At 44.2% G+C, this 21907-nt stretch overlaps 1 long non-coding RNA gene across 1 annotated transcript; it reads right to left on the bottom strand.

Annotated features, from left to right (window-relative positions):
* Positions 1–14905: 14905 nt before the first annotated feature.
* Positions 14906–16368, bottom strand: LOC149407748 (uncharacterized). Its single transcript, XR_016301480.1, has 2 exons — positions 15901–16368; positions 14906–15181 (listed from the first exon to the last, which is right to left on the bottom strand). It is a non-coding gene; the product is annotated as an uncharacterized LOC149407748 (long non-coding RNA).
* Positions 16369–21907: the final 5539 nt, after the last annotated feature.

The following is a 21907-nucleotide window of genomic DNA, read 5'->3' on the forward strand; positions in this document are numbered from 1 at the left end:
GCTTCCTCGGCTAGGGCGAGGGCTCGGGTGCGCCTGGCGAAGGCTTCTTGAGACCCGAAGTCGTTGGCGGCAGTCCGTTCCCGGATCGCGGCGCGGAACGCCCGAGAGAAGTCCGACGTTGGTCACTCGGCGGAGGGTGGTCCCCGCACTTCTTTGAAGCGACCTACTTCCTCAGCTCTTCTTGACACGTCTTCGGATTCGAAGCGCGCGAACTCGATGATCGAGCTAGAGGTTGTGGAGGTCAGAGGGGAGTGTTCACAGGGGCTTGCGCAATCTTCGATGAAAATGTGGAAGGGCATCGTGGCCAGCAGCGATGTGGAATTCTTCCGCCACGACGCTTCGACGCACAGAGAGTAAGTTTTCTCTGTTTTTATCCTTTCACTTTAATTTGCTAGGATCTCGTTTTTTGTTGACTTGTCCTTTCGCAGTCTTAAGTACTTGCGCGCGCGACCCGGGGCGAGAGGATTCTCCATGATCTTATTCGACGCATGGGCCTTCCCCAGGAGGAGCTTGCTCAAGCGAAATCTCAGCTAGCCCATGCCGAGCGAGGTTCTCACTCAAAGGTAGAGTTTGCGAGTCTCCGCGAACAACTCCAAGAGGCTCGCGTGGAGTTGGGAGTTACCCGAGGCAAGTGCGACCGTGCTCAATCAACCGTGGTGAAATAGCTGAGGAGCTAACGACGGAACGTCAAGCTCTCGAAGTGGAGACTTGATCGACGGAAGTTTTCCGGAGCAAGGTGCGGGACCTTCGACGCCAGTTGGAGTCGCGTACAGAAGAAGTGGGCATTCTTCAGGGTCATCTTTCATCGAGCGAGGCTGCCGGTGTCCAAGCGGTGCGCGAGCGCGACTCCTTGGCGGAGGAAGTGGCTCGGGTCTCCGCTTCATTAAGAATGGAATTCGTATTTCGTCTCCTGATAATTCTTTTGTCACTGATGCATGTATGAAGAATGCTCTTTTCTACATCTATCCCACTCAACCTTCTCTTTTAGACACCGAAATAGATAACGATCTAATTAGGGAGCCAAAGACGATCAAACTTTCTGAATTCTCATATCTAACAAAATCAACATACCTATGGCACTTAAGACTTGGTCATATCAGTCTAGATAGGATTAAGAGACTTGTGAGGGACGGTCCACTCCAAGCCTCTGCAATAGGTTCACTACCTACTTGTGAATCCTGCATAGAAGGAAAAATGACTAAGCGACCTTTTTCCGATAAGGGTCGAAGAGCCACTGAGTTGCTGGAACTAGTACATTCAGATGTATGTGGTCCGCTCAGTCAACAGGCACGTGGTGGATACGAATACTTCGTTACCTTCACCGATGATTACTCAATATACGGTTTTGTCTATTTGCTCAAACACAAATCCGAGACCTTTAACGTATTTAAGGTCTTTAGGGCTTTAGTGGAAAAGCAAACTGGCAAAGTGATCAAAACCCTTCGATCCGATCGAGGTGGTGAGTATATGTCTAGAGAGTTCGATGACTTTCTTAAAGAAGAAGGTATCGCTTCTCATCTTACCGCACCTGGCACACCTCAACAAAATGGAATATCAGAGAGAAGAAACCGAACTCTTATGGAGATGGTTAGATCAATGATGAGTTACTCATCACTCCCTCTTTCCTTTTGGGGATATGCCCTCGAAACAGCCGCTTACATTCTGAAGCAAAATCCGTCCAAAACGGTTCCTGGTACTCCTTATGAACGATGGACTGGCCGTAAAGTAAATCTTGGCCGTATCAAAATTTGGGGTTGCCTTGCACACGTGCTGAAGCAAAAGACTAGCACGTTGGCTAGTAGGTCAGAATTGTGTTTGTTCGTTGGATATCCAAAGGAAACCAAAGGTTTTACTTTCTATAGTCCCGAGGACGATAAGACTTTCGTTAGCACGAATGCTTGTTTCCTTGAGGAGGACTTTATGAAGGATGCAAAACCTAGAAGCAAAATTATGCTTGAAGAAAAGTTGGGTGAGGAAGCTTCTACCTCATCTGTAAGAACTGTTCTTACCCCAACCGAAACACAACCTAACTCTTCAGAATCTCATTAAGTAATACTTCGACAAAGTGGGAGGACTACTCAAAAGCCTGACAGGAACATGTCCTATGGAGACACTCTCGTAACCGTCTCTGACATGGATGACCCTGTTTCCTATAGCCGAGCAATGGCTTGTTCTGAATCAAACCTTTGGCTTCACGCCATGAAAGTTGAAATGCACTCGATGTATGTCAACAAAGTCTAGAAACTTGTAGACCTTCCGGAAGGGATTAAACCCGTAGGGTGTAAGTGGATATACAAGAAGAAAAAGGGGTCCAGATGGGAACGTCGAGACGTTCAAAGCACGACTTGTGGCTAAGGGTTATACCAAACAAGAAGGGATTGACTATGAAGAAACCTTCCCACCAGTCACGATGCTTAAATCCATCAGCATACTTCTATCCATATCTGCAGCTCTCGACTATGAGATTTGGCAAATGGCTGTCAAGATGGCCTTCCTGAATGGCAATCTTGACAAGCGCATTTATATGGCTCAACCAGACGGTTTCGTGGAAGAAAGTCAAGAGACCAAGGTTTGTGAGCTGCTTAAGTCCATTTATGGATTAAAGCAAGCATATAGGTCATGGAATATTAGATTCGATGAAACTGTGAAAAGCTTCGGCTTTGAACAGTCAATAGATGAGCCTTGTGTTTATAAGTTAATACACGAAGGTAAAGTTGTGTTACTGGTACTATATGTCGATGATGTGGGTAATTTATCTGAGGTTAAGGTATGACTGGAAAAGCAATTCGATATGAAGGATCTAGGAGAAGCCGCATACATTCTAGGGATCCAAATCTTTCGAGATAGGAAGAACCGGACTTTGTCGCTCTGTCAAGCATCTTATATTGATAAGGTGATGTATCATTTCTCGATGCAAGACTCCAAGAAGGGCCAAACACCCTTTAGGCATGGAGTTTCACTCTCTAAGGACCAGTCTCCCAAAACTACACACGAGATTGAGGACATGAGAAAAATTCCTTATGCCTCAGCCGTAGGAAGTCTCATGTATGCTATGCTTTGCACTAGACCCGACATCTGTTTTGCCGTTGGCGTAGTTAGCCATTTCCAATCAAATCCTGGACCCGAGCACTGGATTGGTGTTAAGCATGTTCTTAAGTATCTTCGAAGAACTAGGAACTTGATGCTTACATACTCAGGTTTTGACCTGACTATGATGGGATATACCGACTCCAATTTTCAAGCGGATAAGGATTCCAGGAAATCCACTTCGGGATCTGTGTTCATCCTAAATGGTGGAGTTGTCGAGGGGAGGAGTATTAAGCAATCTTGCATTGTTGACTCCACAATGGAAGCAGAATATGTGGCTGCTTGTGAAGCATCCAAAGAGGCTGTATGGTTTAGAAAATTCCTTAAGTATTTGGAAGTTGTTCCAAACGTCGACCAACATATTGAGGAAATACGATTTGATTCGAGAGATCGTGCAGCGCGGAGACGTGAAAGTGAAGAAGATCACAACGGTGAACAACCTGCAGATCCATTCACCAAGGCCCTAGCGAACAAGGTCTTTGACCAACATCGAGAGGAATTAGGCATGAAGGACTAGTCACATCTTCTTTGAGTCAAGTGGGAGTTTGTTTTCGATGGTGCCCACAAGAAGAGTAGTAGTGTCTATTTGTGTACATTTGATGTAATATAGTCTCATGAAGACTCTTTCTTGTAATTTCTTATTCATTAATAAAAGTTGAAACATTCATTCATTCTACCTTATCTACTTGAAGCTTTATGAGAAAACCTTAGTCTCTAGTCCATAAACAACTTACGAAGAGACAAATGTAGATTTGCATGAACAAGCTCTTCGTATTTTGCTTAAAACGATATATTTGCAATCTAAGGGTCAAAGGAATATTGACCTCAGTACGATTGTTAAGAGAATCTATGATGTCTGGTTATGGGGCATTGATAGTTGGAGACTCTATAGTTCTTCTAGGTATCTTCCGAAGGTACTGAATTAACCAGTGCACTTCTAGAGACAAGATAAGAACAAAACATTTAACCTTTTATGTCTTGAAGTCACTACGTATGAATTACATCATGCTTACCTTAATCCTTAAATGAGACATGTCATTTCACAGCTTACGTATTCTCATTTGGGAAAGTCAGAGTTCGGACTCACTATGTGATTCTGAACAGGACCTATTGGTGAAGTACTAAGTTGTGAAGATGTCGTGAGTAACTTTGTGAAGTTCTCATAGATATGGAATTCATGTACAAGATTGCTGAAATGCAATGTATATCACCTCATGCTTTGATCCTTGGAGTGTGAAGAAATGAATTGGCCAGTGTCCAAATTGAGTCTTGACTCTTTTGGATGAAACAATGTGACTTGTTAGCTCCTCGTCAATACATTGTTTCTAACGTATTCACAAGCGACAAAGGAGTTGAGGAAATAACAGCTAGAAGGGTAAAATGGTAATTTTGTAAATCCCGACTAGCTGATGATATTCATGAAGGGTAAACATAGATAATATTCAGTGGATCCACTCATCATAATTTGGTTGAATTCTTTATTAGAAAATAAATTCATTTGAACCGAGAGATTTTCATTGTCAACTCTTTAGTGGAGTCAGTTGGCATTAAACTAAACTTGGAAAAGGTTTGTGAACTTTTGAGTCCGAGTATTTAGCTCAAGCTTTGTTCATTTGGATCCATGAGGTCACTGTCACAAATCATATCGAGTAGGAATAGTTAAACTAGAAGCTAATTCAAAACAAGAACGAGATAAGTTTTACGAAAATTGTCAAAAGGGTAATTTTGTCTTTTTGGACATGGCATGAAATGAATGTCAATAATTTTTTTTTTGATATGGTCATATGATGAGATTAGATCACTCGGCCATGATGTGTTCATTGGGCCTTGTGAATTAATTTCATTTCATAGAATTTTACTTGAAAATTCTTAATGGGCTTTTCTTATGTTGTCATGAACAATCAAAGAAAAACCTAGAAAGCCTTTCTCGAAGGCTTTTGGCCGTCCAACCCAAGTGAATGGGAGACCAAATTTCATCCAGCCCTAATGTCCAAGAGAGATTATTTTGTGCATAAATGTATGAAGATACTTGCCAAAAGAAAAAGAGGAAACAAATTTCTCCTAAGAGGAAATTATAGTGGGCGGCTAAACGGGTCAAGGGAGAAGCAAATAAAAGAGAAAACAAATCTAAGGATATGCTTGGATCCTCTTGGCCGTGTGAAATAAGAGGAAGAAAAGGAAATTGGCTCATGAATATGTGATATTCTATAGAAGAGGAAACTACCTTATTGAAGGTGAGACCTCTCCTATAAATAGAGTCCTCATTCTTCACATTTCATTCATTCCAAGTTTTATAGATTTGACAGCTTCTCTCTGTAGCTTGGCCGCCCATCCTCTCTCTTTCTTTCTCTCTCTCTCTCTCTCTCTCTAAGTTCTTTTCGTTTTTGTTTTGGCACCTAGGTCCTCATTTGACCTAGCATTTTAGCTCTTCGACTTTGAGACATGTTCTCGAGTCGTCGTGTTTAAAAGTGCCCACTCACTAATTCGTTTTCTCTCGAGTGATTCTTGTGATAGAAACTATCGCTGTTGCTCGTGTTGCTGAGGAAGGAAGAGAGACGTGCTGCGAGGGGAGACAAACGTTGCAACTTTCCAAAAGCTTCTCAACGTTCAAGCTTCTAAAAAGGTTAGTAAATTTATCATGCTCATAATAGTTTTTATTTACGTGTACTTGCTCTTTGTCTAGGTTGGTAAAATCGTTTTACTTGTCAAATGAAAATTTTTAAAATTCCGCCGCTTACGTGAAGCGTTAAACTTTTTTTAAACCCTAGATCAATTCCAATATGACCTACATGACAACTTCGATGTTGGGATCGAAGAGGCCAGGCACACGGCGGCAGTGGAGTGTAGGGATGCAACTGCTACCGAGAATGTTTCTCGGGGAGTCACCTTTCACTTCTTCGACTCGCAGTTCCCACCGCTCGACGGGGTCGAACCCTTTGGTGACGATCCCGCCGAGTGAAAATATTTTTTACTCTTTTTTATTTTTTTCGCGCAAGTGTTTAGCGGATGCTTTCTTCTAGGAATTTCCTTTCAGCGCACTTGCTTTAGCGCTTGCTTTCTATGATTTTCGGGGCTGTTGCCCTCTTTTTTATAAAACATTATTTTCTTTTATGAACGTATTTGCTCATTTTTTGTTATGGCGTGCTTTGATGGACATGCATCTTCTACCAATGGTCTCGGCAGTTCCTTTGTCTTAGCAGGGTTTCGCCTCAGATACCGACCGTTTGAACTGTTTGCGTTCGTTTCAACTGCGAACTAGTCATGCCATGACGCCACGTAGGCGTCTTAGGCGCGCCATGTAGGCGTCTTAAGTGCGCCATGTAGGCATCTTTGTTACACCATGTAGACATCGTAGTTGTTCGCGTCTCGAGGGACGGCTTAGTTGCGCCATGTAGGCGTCTTAGTTGCGCAATGTAGGCGTCTTAGGTGCGTCCCTAAGGACGGCTTGGTTGAGCCATGTAGGCGTCTTACATTCGCCATGTAGGCGTCTTAGTTGCGCCATGTAGGCATCTTAGGTGCGTCCCTAAGGACGGCTTGGTTGCGCCATGTAGGCGTCTTACGTGCGCCATGTAGGCGTCTTTGTTACGCCATGTTGGCGTCTTAGGTGCGTCCCTAAGGACGGCTTGGTTGCGCCATGTAGGCGTCTTAGGTGCGCCATGTAGGCGTCTTAGTTGCGCCATCTAGGCGTCTTAGTTGCGCCATGTAGGCGTCTTACGTGCGCCATGTAGGCGTCTTAGTTGCACCATGTAGGCGTCTTAGGTGCGTCCCTAAGGATGGCTTGGTTGCGCCATGTAGGCGTCTTATGTGCGCCATGTAGGCGTCTTAGTTGCGCCATGTAGGCGTCTTAGGTGCGTCCCTAAGGACGGCTTGGTTGCGCCATGTAGGCGTCTTACGTGCGCCATGTAGGTGTCTTAGGTGCGTCCCTAAAGACGGCTTGGTCGCACCATGTAGGCGTCTTAGGTACGCCATGTAGGTGTCTTAGTTGCGCCATGTAGGCGTCTTACGTGCGCCATGTAGGCGTCTTAGTTGCGCCATGTAGGCGTCTTAGTGTCCTCTTTCCCGTTTGTGTTTGGGTTGGGATTTCAAATTTTTTGGTGGAGTGCGTTTTCTTGAGGGTTTCCTTACCGTTGCTAGCCCCACGAGTTTTGGGGTTATAAGTTTCATTTTTGATAACCGAAAAACTTGCATAAAACGAATTTTGAAAGGGAAATCTCGAATTTTATTACGATTACGAAAAGTTTAAAATCCTAAAACGTTGGCTCGTAGGCCTTATTGAAAATGGGAAATTAAAGTGATAAAATGTGGGAAACGCTAGCTACTGGTAGTACTGCCTCAAGTGCTCCGCATTCCACGAGTGGCGGATTGGCATTCCGTCCGTGTGTTCGATGTAGTATGTCCCGTCGTGAATGACTTTACGGACTCTATAGGGGCCTTCCCAGTTTGGGCCTAGGACACCGGCGCCTTGCACTTGTGTATTCTGAAACACTCGTCTGAGTATGAGGCTTCCGACGGCAAATGTTCGCCTTTTGATCTTGAAGTTGTAGTATTTTTCGACCTTGCGTTTCTATGCAGCGAGGCGGTTGAGCGCTTCTTACCTCTTTTCGTCGATTAAGTCCAACTCCAGGCGTATAGCCTTGTCGTTGTTTTCTTCCTTGAATGTCTCCACTCGGAATGTGGGGATCTCGGTTTCGATCGGCACCACGACTTTGATCCCGTACGCAAGGGAGAATGGCGTCTCGCCGGTGGTGTTTCGCGCGGTCGTCCGGTAAGCCCATAGGATGAATGGTAACTCTTCGGCCCAAGCGCCTTTTTTGCCTTCGAGCTTCTTTTTAAGATTGCTCTTGATAGTCTTGTTGACTGCTTCGACCTGGCCGTTGGCCTGAGGATGACACGGCGAGGAGAATGTCTTATTAATCTTTAGTTGATCGCAGATATCTCTTACTCCCGCATTATCAAATTGTGTGCCATTGTCGGTCACAATCGAGACGGGGATACTGTGCCTGCATATGATGCTTTTCCAGATGAAGTTTGTTGTATTCGCTTCAGTTATTCTGGCGAGCGGCTCGGCCTCTACCCACTTGTTGAAGTAGTCTATACCGTACATGAGATTTTCATCTCATACGGCTCCCCGTTCAATTCTTTTAAAGTCATTGGATCCTTTTCCTCGTTCGAGAACCTCTTCCCTCCTTCCACTCCGTTCCGAAGGATGAAAGGAAAGGGCTGAAAAGGATGGTCTTTGGCCCAGGATCTCACTATCACCTATGCATGTGCGAGAATGCGACTGAGACTGTCCCTTGGCCCGTAGGTCCTGACACAAGGTTAGAATTCTAGCTCTTCCAGAGTGGTATCTCACTGATGGCTCGGGCCCCCCCGGAAGGGGGCTTTCTTGGCCTTCCACCTAAGCTGCGCAGGGAAAGCTATCAGGTTAAAAAAAACTGAGAGCACAACGATGGCTATTCGGCATCCTCAGAATTGTAACCTTTCCACGGCATATAAGCTACTAATAGATTTTTTCCCAAAGCGAGTTCGCCACCAATTGTAGCAGCACCATGGCAATTATAGCGTACTCATACTGTCTTGGCGCTCTAGGGAGCTTGCCAATAATTTCCACGCCCCATTTAGCAAAGGGCCGTGGGACAATAATACTGCTTAGAGGGGTCGGTGGTTGCCTCGGGATCTCGGAGAAGCGTTGGCACTTGTCGAAGAGCCTCACCCACTCACGAGCATCCTTTTTCATGGTAGGCCAGAAATAGCCTTGCTTAAGCACTTTGAGCGCGAGGGAAATTCCAGCGGCGTGGTTCCCACAGATGCCCTCGTGTATTTCGCGGAGGACCTTGGTCGACTCGACGGTATTGAGACATCAGAGCAGCGGCGTTGAGTAACCACGCTTATAGAGTATGTCATCTCGAAGCATGTACTTGGACGTTAAGACTCTCAGCTTATCGGCTTCTTTGCGGACTTCGGGAAGTTCCCCTCTTCGCAGAAACTCGATAATTGGGTCCATCCAAGTAGGCTGAGACGCAACCTCTATGGTCTCGACTTCGTCTCGGGAGACGAATGGCCGTGGGAGAAATTCGATGGGTATGGTCCCCAATCCGTCTTCGTCGATGCCAGATCCGAGGCGAGCAAGTGCGTCAGCCTCTGAATTTTGTTCTCTCGGGATTTGGTAAATCTCGAACCAAGAGAAGGCATCGAGTTTGTCATAGCCAGATATGCAACTATATTAGGTTCCTTGGCAGTATAATCCCCTTTAACCTGGTTCACGATCAACTGCGAGTCGCAGTGTATTCGCAGGTTTTTTGAGCCGAGCTTTTGCGCTAGCTCTATCCCTACAATGAGAGCTTCATATTCGGCCTCATTATTGGAGGCCTTGAAGCCGTAGTGTAGGGCGTATCGTAACTTTTCCCCGTCGGGGTTAGTCAAAATTATTCCGGCGCCAGCCCCCCGGGCATTAGATGCTCTATCTACGTATAACTCCCAAATGGGACCCTCTGGGTCAACCTTTCTTTTCGGAGTACCAATCGGATGCTCAGTTCGCACCGCGATTGGGTGAGCTTGGAAATATGGTCGCAACTTTTTAGCTGCCGTTACGAGAGCCAGAGAAAGTTTCTCTATCTCGGTGTAGCACGTTTCCGCGTTAAGTAAGGCTTTGCTCACGTAGTAGACCGGCCATTGGACCATATCTTCTTCGCGGACAAGAACAGCGCTTACGGCTCTTTCAGGAGACGGCGAGATATGCGTACAGCATCTCGCCCTCTTTTGGTTTGGAGAGGAATGGAGGGGACCCGAAGTAAGCCTTCATTTTGTGAAAGGCTTCTTCGCATTCGATGGTCCACTCAAAGCCGTCCGTCTTCTTTAGAGCTTTGAAGAATGGTTGACACTTATCGGTGGCTTTTGACACGATGCGTGTCAGAACAGCAATCCGACCGGTCAGGCTCTGCACCTCTTGGGGACTTCATCTCAAGGAGTGCCTTGATTTTTTCGGGATTCGCCTCTATCCCTCGTCGGCTGACGATGTATCCAAGGAATTTTCTGGATTCAACCCCGAACACGCACTTGTTAGGGTTAAGTTTCATTTTATACCGGCGGTGGATCGTGAACATCTCCCTTAGGTCGTGTACGTGATTAGTTGCCAGTAGGCTTTTGACGAGCATGTCATCCACGTACATTTCCATGGTCTTGCCGATTTGATTGGCGAAGATCTGATTAACCAAACGCTGGTAAGTTGCTCTCGCATTTTTAAGGCCGAAAGGCATGACCTTATAACAGTAGAGACCTCGGTCGGTGACAAAAGTTGTCTTAATTTGATCGGGCTCATGCATTCGAATCTGGTTATAACCCGAATAGGCCTCCATGAAGCTGAGGAGTTCATGGCCAGCCGTGGCGTCGACCAGTTGTTCGATGCGCGGGAGGCGGAAGCAATCCTTACGGCAAGCTTTGTTAAGATCTTTGTAATCTATGCAAATACGTCACTTCCCATTAGGCTTTTTCACCATTACCACGTTGGCGACCCACTTGGGGTACTTAGCCTCTCAGATGAAGTTTGCGGTGAGAAGTTTCTCGACCTATTCATTTATAGCCAGGTATCGCTCGGGATTGAATGTTCGTCTAGCCTGCACTTTCTCGGTGACTCTTGGGTCTTCGTTTAATCGGTGCACTATTATCTCCGGATCAATTCCGGGCATGTCCGCATGAGTCCATGCAAACACGTCCTTGAATTCCCGGAGGAAGGCAATAAGCTGATTCCTGATGGCGAGTGGAAGTCGAGTACCGATCTTTACAACCTGGTCGGGCTTAGATTCGTCTAGCACAATTGGGACAAGATCTTCGGAGGTTTCCACTTTGAGTCTCTCGACTTCGTCCCGAGGGTCAAGTTCTCCGAACTTCCTTGCGTCCCTTAGGTAGCATGGGTAATCGTCTTCCAGTTGGAAGATTGTGTTGACCATTTTTCAAGCGGACTTACCATCGACTCCTTGCACGTAGCATATCCTGGCCTAGGATTGGTCTCCGGCCATGATGCCAATTCCCTCTTCAGTGGGGAATTTCAACGTGGGTCGCCCGATGATTAAGTTTTAGGGCGACTCCTGATCAACAACTAAGAATGGGACCATGTGAACGACTTCAATGCCTCCGGGGGTCCCGAAGGTGACCGGTAGATCGATGATGCTTTCGGTCATGACCCTTTCCCCGGTGAACCCAAACAAGGGCGTTTGGGTCGGAGTCGGGCGTAGCCCCCCGAGCTTCATGCGCTCTAGGGCGGACTTGAAAATTATGTCAGCAGCACTGCCGTTGTCGATGAGAACCATTTTCACCAAGTTATTGGCCACTTGGGCTTTGAGCATAATCGCGTCATTGTGCGGATGCACAAATCGCTTGGCCTCTTCGTTGGTGAAATACATCGTCTCGTGAGGCACAGGCGTAGGTTCTTCATATGTAAAGTTGATGTGTATGGCATCGTCTTCCTGAGCCACGGCCCTAAGGAATTTCTTCCGTTGTCGGGCTGAATCTCCATTTTGCGGACCTCCCAGTATGGTGGTCACAATGTGGAGTTGCGGATTGGCGTTGGCAATAGCCGCGGTTCGGTCGGTAGAAGCAGTTGTTCCTCCTCCCTTGCAAGACTGTGGTCTTTTCGTGGTGGGGCCCGCAGCGCTGATCATGCGTAATACGAACTCTTTCAGCTCACCCCGTTGGATCAAAGCCTCGATTTGCCTTTTAAGATTGTAGCATTCGGAGGTCAAGTGACCGTATTCCTGATGGAACTCACAATATCTATATCGATCGCGAGTCGGGGGCGTGAGCTTGTCACGTGCCAAGGTCAGGATCCGTTCTGGCATTGTGTTCAACGGTGTGAACGACGAATACCCTTTAAAGTCTTCCGCAAGTCGCGACTTCTGGGGTACAAGGGGCTGGTTATTGAAAACCTGATTTCCCTTATTTCATCTTTTACGAGGTTCGCCTTGCTCGTGGCTAGGTTCTTCTCGACGACGAGAGCTTTGATTATTGCTCTTGCGGCCGTCGAGGTAATCTTCGACTCCCATGAAGTTCTTAGCTCGAGTCATCAACTCGGCCATGGTAGAAGGGACACGGCAAACGACTGACTTGAGGAAGTCACTTGAACCACTCGAAACGGGGCCGGCGAGGGTAAGACTAAAAGCTTGGCACATGGCGCCAGGGGAGAAACCCTGCATCGTCATCCAGGTTTCATAGTGCTGGATGTGGTAAGCAGGATCTGCTTTTCCATCATGGGGAGCGAGGTCCGGGAGTTTAAAATTCCCCGTACAAACCTCAGCCAATATCTGAACCGTGAAAGGCGAGGAATTTTCCTCAACAACTCCATAGGTGCTTCCGCCTATCCCGTATTCCCGGAGATCTCGTACCTCATTTCGAAGATTGTGGATCATAGTGACAACATCGAGACCGGTTGTCGGAGTAACTCCCTATTCGGGAGGAGTCAATTGTCGCCTTTCATTAGACCCTTGACCCTTGCAGCGGTTCCCATTAGTCGGGACTGTCAGCGGGATGTTGGGTCTGGAGCTCAGTTACTCTCTCAGATCATTGCCACATCCGATGCCTTGAGCAGTGAGATGGTCCTTGAGATCAGGGCTTGTCGTACGGAGGCGCGGACTTTGTCTACGACGGCGCGCTCTCCGCATGCCCTGACTTTCTGCAACACTCTCCCTTTGCCAAGTCGGTCAAGGGCTGAACGTCGGGAGTTCCCCTCTTGGGAAGCCGCAGGTGCGTCACCTGTCCTGGGGAAGGGGTTCGAAGGACCGACTTCAAACACGGCGGGGAGTCCCCCGTCCTTTGTTAGACAAGTCTCGATATCCTCCGAATCGCCAGTACCCTCGTAATCAGGGTCGCGGTCGTGACTTTCCTCATTGAGGTTCTCAGTATCCCCGTTGGGGATTACCGTGTTATGTGTAGGTCGCTTTGCAGCCAGTGGGTTGTGGTACCTCGCGTTCTTCGCCTTTAGTTGGCGGATATTCTCCTCTAACTCCATGATGCGGTTGTCCCTGCTATCTAGAGATGGAGATGGTGAGCGGGTCGAACTCTCTTCGTGGAGCAACTCTTCGTCACCGCGCAAGAAATATTTTTTGGTCCCAGTGACGTTATCGGGGTTGTTAATGCCCTTAGAACGCACAGGTGGCTGACTACTCATCTTTTCGCGAGTCCGAGAAAGTCGAGTCTTCAAGAGAAAAGAAGAAGATGGATAGAAGGGATTTCGGGCTGAATAGGTCGGGAAGTCCCCTCCTTCTAACGCGAAAATGTTGTCGCACGAAAATGAACAACGATTATATACCTCGGGCGGTTCGATCCAAGGCCGGACCAAGTGATCGCACCCGGGCCAAAAGTGTGAACTCGAAAGTTTCGAGTTAGGTTTTCTCCAATCAACCCACCTCTCAAAGGAGGGAAGGGGTGAGGAGGAGGAGTGACCGTGCCTTTCGTGTATAGGCTGCCTACGTACCCGTGTGTGGGATCAGGTCAGAACGTTGTTCAGTGCATGTGTAGCGCAATATGAGGCGCGGAGCCTGGAGGAGAAGCGTCCTCGACGAATGAGACGGAGCGCGGAGGAGTCCTCGGCGACGTCTCGGAACCTCGGAGATCGCAAACATGTCTAGTGTGTTAGACGCGTAGGGGATTCTGAGTGGAGAACCCTAGGAGCGTGCCTTGGCACTAGCTTCAGCGTTCGATCAGAGGGAGTGACGTCCGGGAGTCCCCGAGAGTGCTTCGGAACCTTTGAGAACAAGAGAAACTTGTAGAAGCGCTTTAGGCCAGAGATGGCATCCAGAGAAGCGGAGGAGAGTGAGAATTCGAGCGTATCGATAGGAAATTATTGGATCGCTTCCCCCTCAATGAGAGCGGGTATTCATATGTGTTTGAGGGCCTTAAGAGGCTCCTTTATCGTCCATGTGGGACTAGGGGCGCGCGCACCGTCAAGCGGAGGCGTGCAGCCTTTGCGCGGCGCGCGACATGCGGCGCGTGGGATGTGCCGCACTGCGCGCGGCGCGACCTTAGCCAGGCGCGGTGCGCGGCGCACTGGGCGCGGCGCGCGCCTGGCTGCGTCTTCGTGGGCCTTCGCGGTCTTCATTCGTTGGGACGTCTTGGGCTTCGAATATTGCGCTTGTCGCGCGAAATATGAAAGCATCTATTCGACGAGTGGGATTTGATTCGTGACTCGAGGCTCGACTCAAGGAGCGATTCTCGACTCGAGGAGAATGACCCGAGGCTCGGCTCGAAGAGAATATTCCTCGGTTTCACCCGTGGAACAAGTCTCGACTTGAGGAGAATGACTCGATTTCGAGGAGCGAAACTCGACCCGAGGAGAGCGACTCGACTCAAGGAGCGAAGCTCGACTCGAAGGATTGAGGGCTTGCTGGCGACTTGCGAGGAAAGGCTTGCCGCTTTTCAGGACCTCCTTTCGAGCAGCGTGTTTTCTCGGCTTTCCGGGCTTTCCGAAAACGATCGACAACAGTAAGTAGTTGACAAAGGTCTCCGCAATTACCCGGAATAGCTCGTCGGAAAACTTATTGACTTGAGGACTTGCCTTACCTCACGTGCTTCTCGAGACTCTTGGCACGTCCTGAAGCGTCGAGAGAACTAGAATCCAAAGTTGAAACTTCGTTAGTTATTCATTCAGAAATGTTGAAAAGATTAAGGTTCCTTGTCGGGATTCGTAGAGAGTCGGTTCGGATTTTGAGAATTTAATTTATTACTCCTCCGATCTTTCGGAAATTAACCTTATTTAAGACCCGTACGCTTTCGTACATAAGAAATAGAACGAAATAAAATCCAACAATTATTTTCAACGAGTCTCAAATAAATAATCAAGCCGAAATCATACAAACCGAGAATTCCAAAATAACAACTGAAATTAAATTCCCGAACGCAATTAAAATAAATAATTAACAATTATTTAAAATAAATCCAAATAGTTAGGTCGACGATCTAACTCAAGAGTTCTAAACGCTACAAAGCGATTAATACGAATCACGAGTTACACCGAGATCTACTCTTTTCTGAACTCTTTATTTTCCGGCTTCGATGTTTTCGATTGCGTCGACTCTTGCTCATCTCGACTCGATATGCGAATAAGCTGCGAAATTAAAAAACGAGCATCGAGTTAATTTATCATACCAAATTCCGACTTGAATCCTAAAATCTGAATTCTCGGTCTCACTTCGTGATCCAAGAGATTTATGAGACTCCGACACTAAACGACGAACCATAATCCTCAATAAAAAAAACCAAGTAATTTCCAAACCGAAAAAAACTAAACGAATATCGAACACTAATTCGTCAAATCACATTAACCAAATTCAAACCAAAACGACACGTAATAAAATTCTCAGATCCGGTTAAGTTATTCACAATTCGATCGAACTCCGATCAATGAGTGACTCCAGTCATAGCCTGGCCGAACCCAATCCGACCCAACATAACAAATCAGCCAATAAGCCAAGAACAAAGCCAACATATCAACAAACAGTCTTGGCCAACCATCAACAAGAGGAAACAACCTCAAACAACACAATAAATTCTTAGCCAAAAAAATCGAATCATCACTGAATTCTCAAACCACAAAATCTAGAAATCTCTTTTCTAAGGCACACGGGCATACTCACATGGCCAAACCAGAATTCATCACCAAATCATTCCAATTAAAAAAAAAATCGGAGGAATCAATTTCACTCACAAATCCGAGCATAAAATCTATCCAAGAATCATCAAATCAATCTCAGAATCACAAAGCCCCAATTCCAATTTCATAAACCCTAATTCCCGAATTCTTCAACTGAGAGAGAAAATCCTTACCTCTACTTGAGGAATCAAACTACTCGAACAAAATCCTAGCTCCTCTTACCGTCCGAGACGTTCGCCGGAGCTCCCGAAACACGCGGCCGAGAAGAAAATGAGAAAGAGGGGTTTTAAACCCTAGAAAGAATTCGAAGAGGAAATTGGAGGAATAAACGTCAATCCTTACCTCCAATAGCTTCACGGTTGTCCACTCGTTATTCTCCGGTGGCCGGGTTCGCGTGCGTTGTCCGTTTCATGCCAGGGCTTGCTCACGCTTTTCCCGATTTGTGGCGTGGCTGGGTCGAGCGAGAAGGCTGAGCGAGGAAGAAGAAGACGAAAGATGGAAGGGATGATGATTGAGGTGGTCGCGGTTGTTCTTTGCTCTTGTTGTTGTTCGTTTATATTTTTTTTGGTTTGTCAGGTTTTCTTTTCCAAGAAATCGCGCACCAAAGACGAAGGAAGGAAGAAGAAGGTCGAAGATGGAATCAGGACGAGAGAGATAAAAAAAGATTTTTATTTATATGAATAAGTTTTCCGAAATTATTCAATAAATTATTCTCTTCTCAGAACCTCAAACTAACCCCCATTTCAAAATTCCTTTCAAATAGGTCATGTATATTGTTACAATTATATCATTCATCCAAGGAATCAAATGTCACCGGATTTCCAGGAATTTCGGCTGGAAATTCCATTTCCATGGGTTAACGGCGAGCGGAAGAGAAAGTTGTCGTTTCCATCTTTGATGTCGCTGGAATTTCCACGAAACGACATTTCGTTTCCGTCGTTTTATGCCGGTAGTTGTCGTTCCAAACTTTGTATAAAACCATCTTCTTATCCGGGAAAGTCGAAGAAATTCGAAGGAAAAGAAAAAAAAAACGACTCGCGGATGTGGAGGAGACGACTCGGGTGTCGGAGGAATTCCACGTCTATCAGCGACTTTCCACCATTTTCGTCACGCTGAAGGTATAAATCAACAATATGTCGACGAATTTCCACCGATTTGAAGGAATTTCCAAGTCGTTTTGGAAACCCTAGATTCGGAATTTACATGTGAAAGACACCATTGATGCCGAAGCTTAAAGTCGGCTCTGTGTCTGTGTCGGCGTGTGTATGAGAAATGATTAGGTTTTTGTATTAACCCCTAAAACTAGTCTGGCCCAATCAATTTTATAATATGTGGCCCAATCAAATTTACTTCTCCTTTACAAATAAATGAATATCAGCCCCTGAAATGTAATGTAAGTCTAGCCCAACTCATTTCATTTTTTTATTGTAACTCTCTAAAATGATATGAATATTAATATATGTATATAATAAGCTATTAGTAATAATTATCATAAAAAATAGATTTAAATTCTTATAAGATTCAGAGAATATACAAATGTCATACTACATTTTTTTACTATTAAATCGGTCAATTTAGTTGTTCTAGACTTTTACTATATGAATAATTTTAGTTTACAACATATATTGCATACATAATTAATTTATTGTATCATGTAAACATAATTTATAAATAATTATATTATTTGTAAAATCAAACCATATATAACAAAATACACTATATATAAATAAATGAAATTAAAATTGTAAAATACGTATATGTATATATTTTAAATATATTTTACCACATTTTTTCCGTTCGGTTTTCCATCGGCACGTCGGTTTTCTATGGAAAACGGCATTTGAAAACGACATTTCACTTGCCCTTTTCCACATTTTTTCCGTTCGATTTTCCATCGGCATGACGATTTTCCGTAAATCAGGAGTCTCGAAACGGCAACGAAAACGGCATTTTTTTCCTTGCATTCATCACATAATTATTTAATTAAATCCGTAACCGAACGGATTTTAGTTATATGATTAAATCGAGAATTTTCTCGTTCGTTCTCGATTAATTTAAATATATTTAAGATTTCTCGCAAATAATTCTCGTTCTTGAGAATTTATTTATGAAATTAATTTCCGTAATATTTCTTCAGAAAATAATTAATAATTCGAGACAAACTCGATAAATCTTTTATTTATGCCCAGATTTTCCATTACCTTAAAATATTTTAAATTAATTTGATAAACTTATAGGACCATAATTCACTCAAGAATTTAATTTCGACAACGGAAGGTCATTTATTAAACTTGAATTAAAAGTTCATACTTTACAATCCCTACTCCCTTAAAAGAGTTTCGTCCTTGAAACTTAAAACAGAGTAGGGTACTTCTTTTGCATCTCACTCTCGAGCTCCAAGGTGGCTTCCTCTTCAACGTGCATCTTCCACAAAATCTTGACCAAAGGTATGGTATTGTTTCTCAAAACTTTCTCCTTGCGATCGATAATCGCAATGATTGGCTTTTCATATCTTACTTCAGGAGAGATCTCAACCTCTTGCTCTTCCAGCACATGCGAAGGGTCAAACACGTACTTTCGTAACATGGATACGTGGAAGACATTGTGGAGGTTGGACATAGACGGCGGTAATGTCAAGCGATAAGCTGTTTTGCCTACACGCTTAAGGATCTCAAAAGGTCCAACATATCTCGGATTGAGTTTTCATTTCTTTTCAAACCTCATCATACCTCGCATTGGTGAGACTTTCAGAAAAACTTTCTCTCCTGCAATTGTCTGCGTAGCTTTTCTGATGACTCTGGGACATTTTTATTTGAGCGTGGATTCTCTTAATCGCTTCAGTGGTTTGCTTTAACGTCTCAGGTCCAACTAACGTGCTCTCGTCAGCTTCATTCCTGTGGTTTTTGGAAAACCTGACACAAAATCCATCATTATCTGCTTTCACTTCCACTATGGAATCTTAAATGGTTACAGCATTCCAGCTGGTTAATGGTGTTCTGCCTTGACTTGTTGGCAAGTTAGGCACTTCTGGACGAACTTTGCCATATCTTTCTTCATTCATGGCAACCAATAGATCTTTTTCAAGTCTTGATAAATTTTTGTCACAAATGGATGTACCGAATACGGTGTCCCGTGACCTTCTTTCATAACTGCTTTCTAACTTCCTCATTGGATGGCACATAAACTCTTCTGTTGCACCTTAGAACCCCGTTCTCATCCAACTTGAAGTCACCCTATTTACCGTTTTGAACATCAAATATCTTCGCAATAAAATATTCATCTGCGTACTGACCATCTTTGATCTGCTTGAGCAGTACTAGACATATGCTGAGAGTGGCTAACTTGGTTGTGATTAGCTGAAGCTCCAATTGCTGCACATCATCTTTCAGATGGAGAGACGTTTCCATCAGACTTGCAAAGGATCCCATAGACTTACGAGTGAGAGCATCAGCCACCTTATTGGGCTTACTAGGGTGATAATACAAATCGAAGTCGTAGTCATTCATGAGTTCCATTCAATGTACTTGTCGTATATTCAACTCCTTCTGAGTGAAGAGATACTTCAATCTTTTGTGATCTGTATAGATGTCGCAATTGACTCCATACATGTAATGTCGCCATATCTTGAGCGCAAACATTATCGCGGCAAGCTCTAGATAATGAGTATGATACCAAGTCTCATAATTTTTCAGTTGTCGCGAGGCGTATGCGATGACTTCCCCATGTTGCATCAAAAGTGCGCCCAAACCTTGCTTAGACGCATCGCAGTAAATGGCGAATCCATCAATTCCTTGTGGAATGGTGAGTACTGGCACGGTTTTCAGCCTGTTCTTCAGCTCTTGGAAGCTCTTTTCACATGTCTCGGTCCAGAGGAACTTATGTCCCTTACAAGTTAGTTGAGTCAGAGGTATGGCCAACTTAGAGAATCCCACCACGAACTTCCTATAGCAGCCAACAAGACCCAAGAAACTCCTTATTTCACTGACCGTCTTTGGCTGACTCCACTGCCTCACCACTTCCACTTTGGTAGGATCTACCATGATACGAGCGCTACTGACAACATGCCGAGGAATACAACATGTTTCAACCAAAATTCACAATTCGAGAGCTTAGCGTACAATCGCTTTTGTTGGTGATTTGCTCACCTTGATAAGCATATAAGTTGCGAAATTTATTAATTATACTAACAAGAGCTAATTAATTTTTATGGTTATCTAACAAGATCTAGATATAGTTATTAATTAATTTATGAAAGCATTCAAACATGTCAAGAAACTGATAAGAACAAAGAATAAAATTCATAGAAAACTTACGGGTTGGGCTCACGAACTGAAGCTTCAAGCTTTCACAATCCATCTTCAAAACGCCTAGAGCTCCTTCTTCAAGCTTTCAGATCCCCGTACTCCTTTTGATGACACCGTAGTCTTCTGAGGCGTAATCTCCGGGCGAATAAAGAAAGACGGCGTGAGACCACACTCTACAATCTCACTGGATCTAGAAACAATGTTGTTTCAAGATCTCACTCTTTTTTTTTCTAAGAACGGAATTGAGTAATTGCAAGGGGTAGAGAGAGAGAGAGAGAGAGAGAGAGAGAGAGAGAGAGAGAGAGAGAGAGAGAGAGAGAGAGAGCACGGCAAACACTGGGGGATGGGCGAATTTTTGCTGTTTCAAAAACCTTATTTTTCTCTTCTCATGAACCTCTATTTATAGTAGTGCGAGGAGATATTCATGGTAACTACCAGAATATATTATTTCATTTTATTGTGTTCACACTATGGATTTAATTCAGCACATTTGATCTCATCTCATGAATCCTACTTTCTCTCTTAGCCATCAGATCAACATCTATGAGATTTTATTTTCTGTTTAAATAGAGAATATTTATTAATGAGAGAATAAATGAAATATCTTATTTTCTTTTAAATATATTCTCTCTAAATATTCATGAGAGAGAATTAAGGACAATATCTTATTTCCTTTTAAATATTATTCTCTCTCCTTAATTTAAACATTTAAAGAGAAAATATTGGTAAATACTAATAAATAGAAAATGAATTTTATGGCACGTGGATTTGCGCGACTTCCTACTTGCCAATTCCAAAAATTCGACATTCACATGTTGCAAGGCCTAATTGCTTAAAACCCAATTAATTATTTATTTACATGGTCCAACAATAAATAAATAATGGATTAATTGATTATTTACTTGATCAAACAATAAATAAATAATTCTACTATAAATACTTTATTAATTCAGCAAATACCCACTTTCTGAATTTAACGCTGTCAATCACCATTACAGCTTTGAGATCTATAATAATGAAACTTATTATTGTTAGGAATATTACCCACTAGAAGATGATGATTACTTAATAAGATAAATAGTTACTTTATTAGCATCATATGATTAGTGGATTGAGGTCTGATAACATTTTGAATCAATAACGACTACCATCCATAGTCTCCGTATCAAATTGAATCGGATGCTGGGCATCCGAGATCGGGCGGTGAACTAAAACTTGGTCGATGACTGATATGTGCCTGGAAAGCCTTATCTAAAGTCATATATGTGGAACATGAGTGAGGGTTGATCACTCAGTGGGAGCATTATACACTTGCAGAAGGTGTACGACCTGGACATGCTTTGGTTTGGATAGATGCGTCGTTTAAGGACCGTTATGATGCACTAGCTGAGGCCGTTTATGATGGTCACAGTGACACTTGATCTAATATCCAAAAGTAATCATGGACTTCTAGATCATTTTACCGACTTCTTTGACTCACCACATTAAAGGCTAGTTAGACGCTGATTAAATAGGTGTCTTGGGAAGTCAGGACATGATTGTAAGAGAAAGTGTTTTACAGATACGGAATCCAGCCTCCCTGAAAGAAGGTGAATGTTCTCTCACCTAAGGGTTGATTCCAGAACCGATTGAGTGTTCGCACTTCCGAAGTTGGCTTACGTTCGGTTGAATCTTTCGCTGGGGAAACAACGATGCTTAGGGCTTATATGTAATTAGAAAGGTATAACTGAACAAATTGACCTATCTCGATACATGAAAAATGTAATATACAAACTTTTGTAATGCTCAGCTTGTGGATATGAATAAAATAAACGAGCTTCCGTTTGTTACAATTATGTTTGAGTGAATGATGGACGTATAAGTTTCTCGACTTAAT

The sequence above is a fragment of the Urtica dioica genome, chromosome 1 (genome assembly GCF_054948205.1).
Source record: "Urtica dioica subsp. dioica isolate 48M chromosome 1, U.dioica_male_clone48M_v1_H2, whole genome shotgun sequence".
Classification (NCBI taxonomy): domain Eukaryota; kingdom Viridiplantae; phylum Streptophyta; class Magnoliopsida; order Rosales; family Urticaceae; genus Urtica; species Urtica dioica.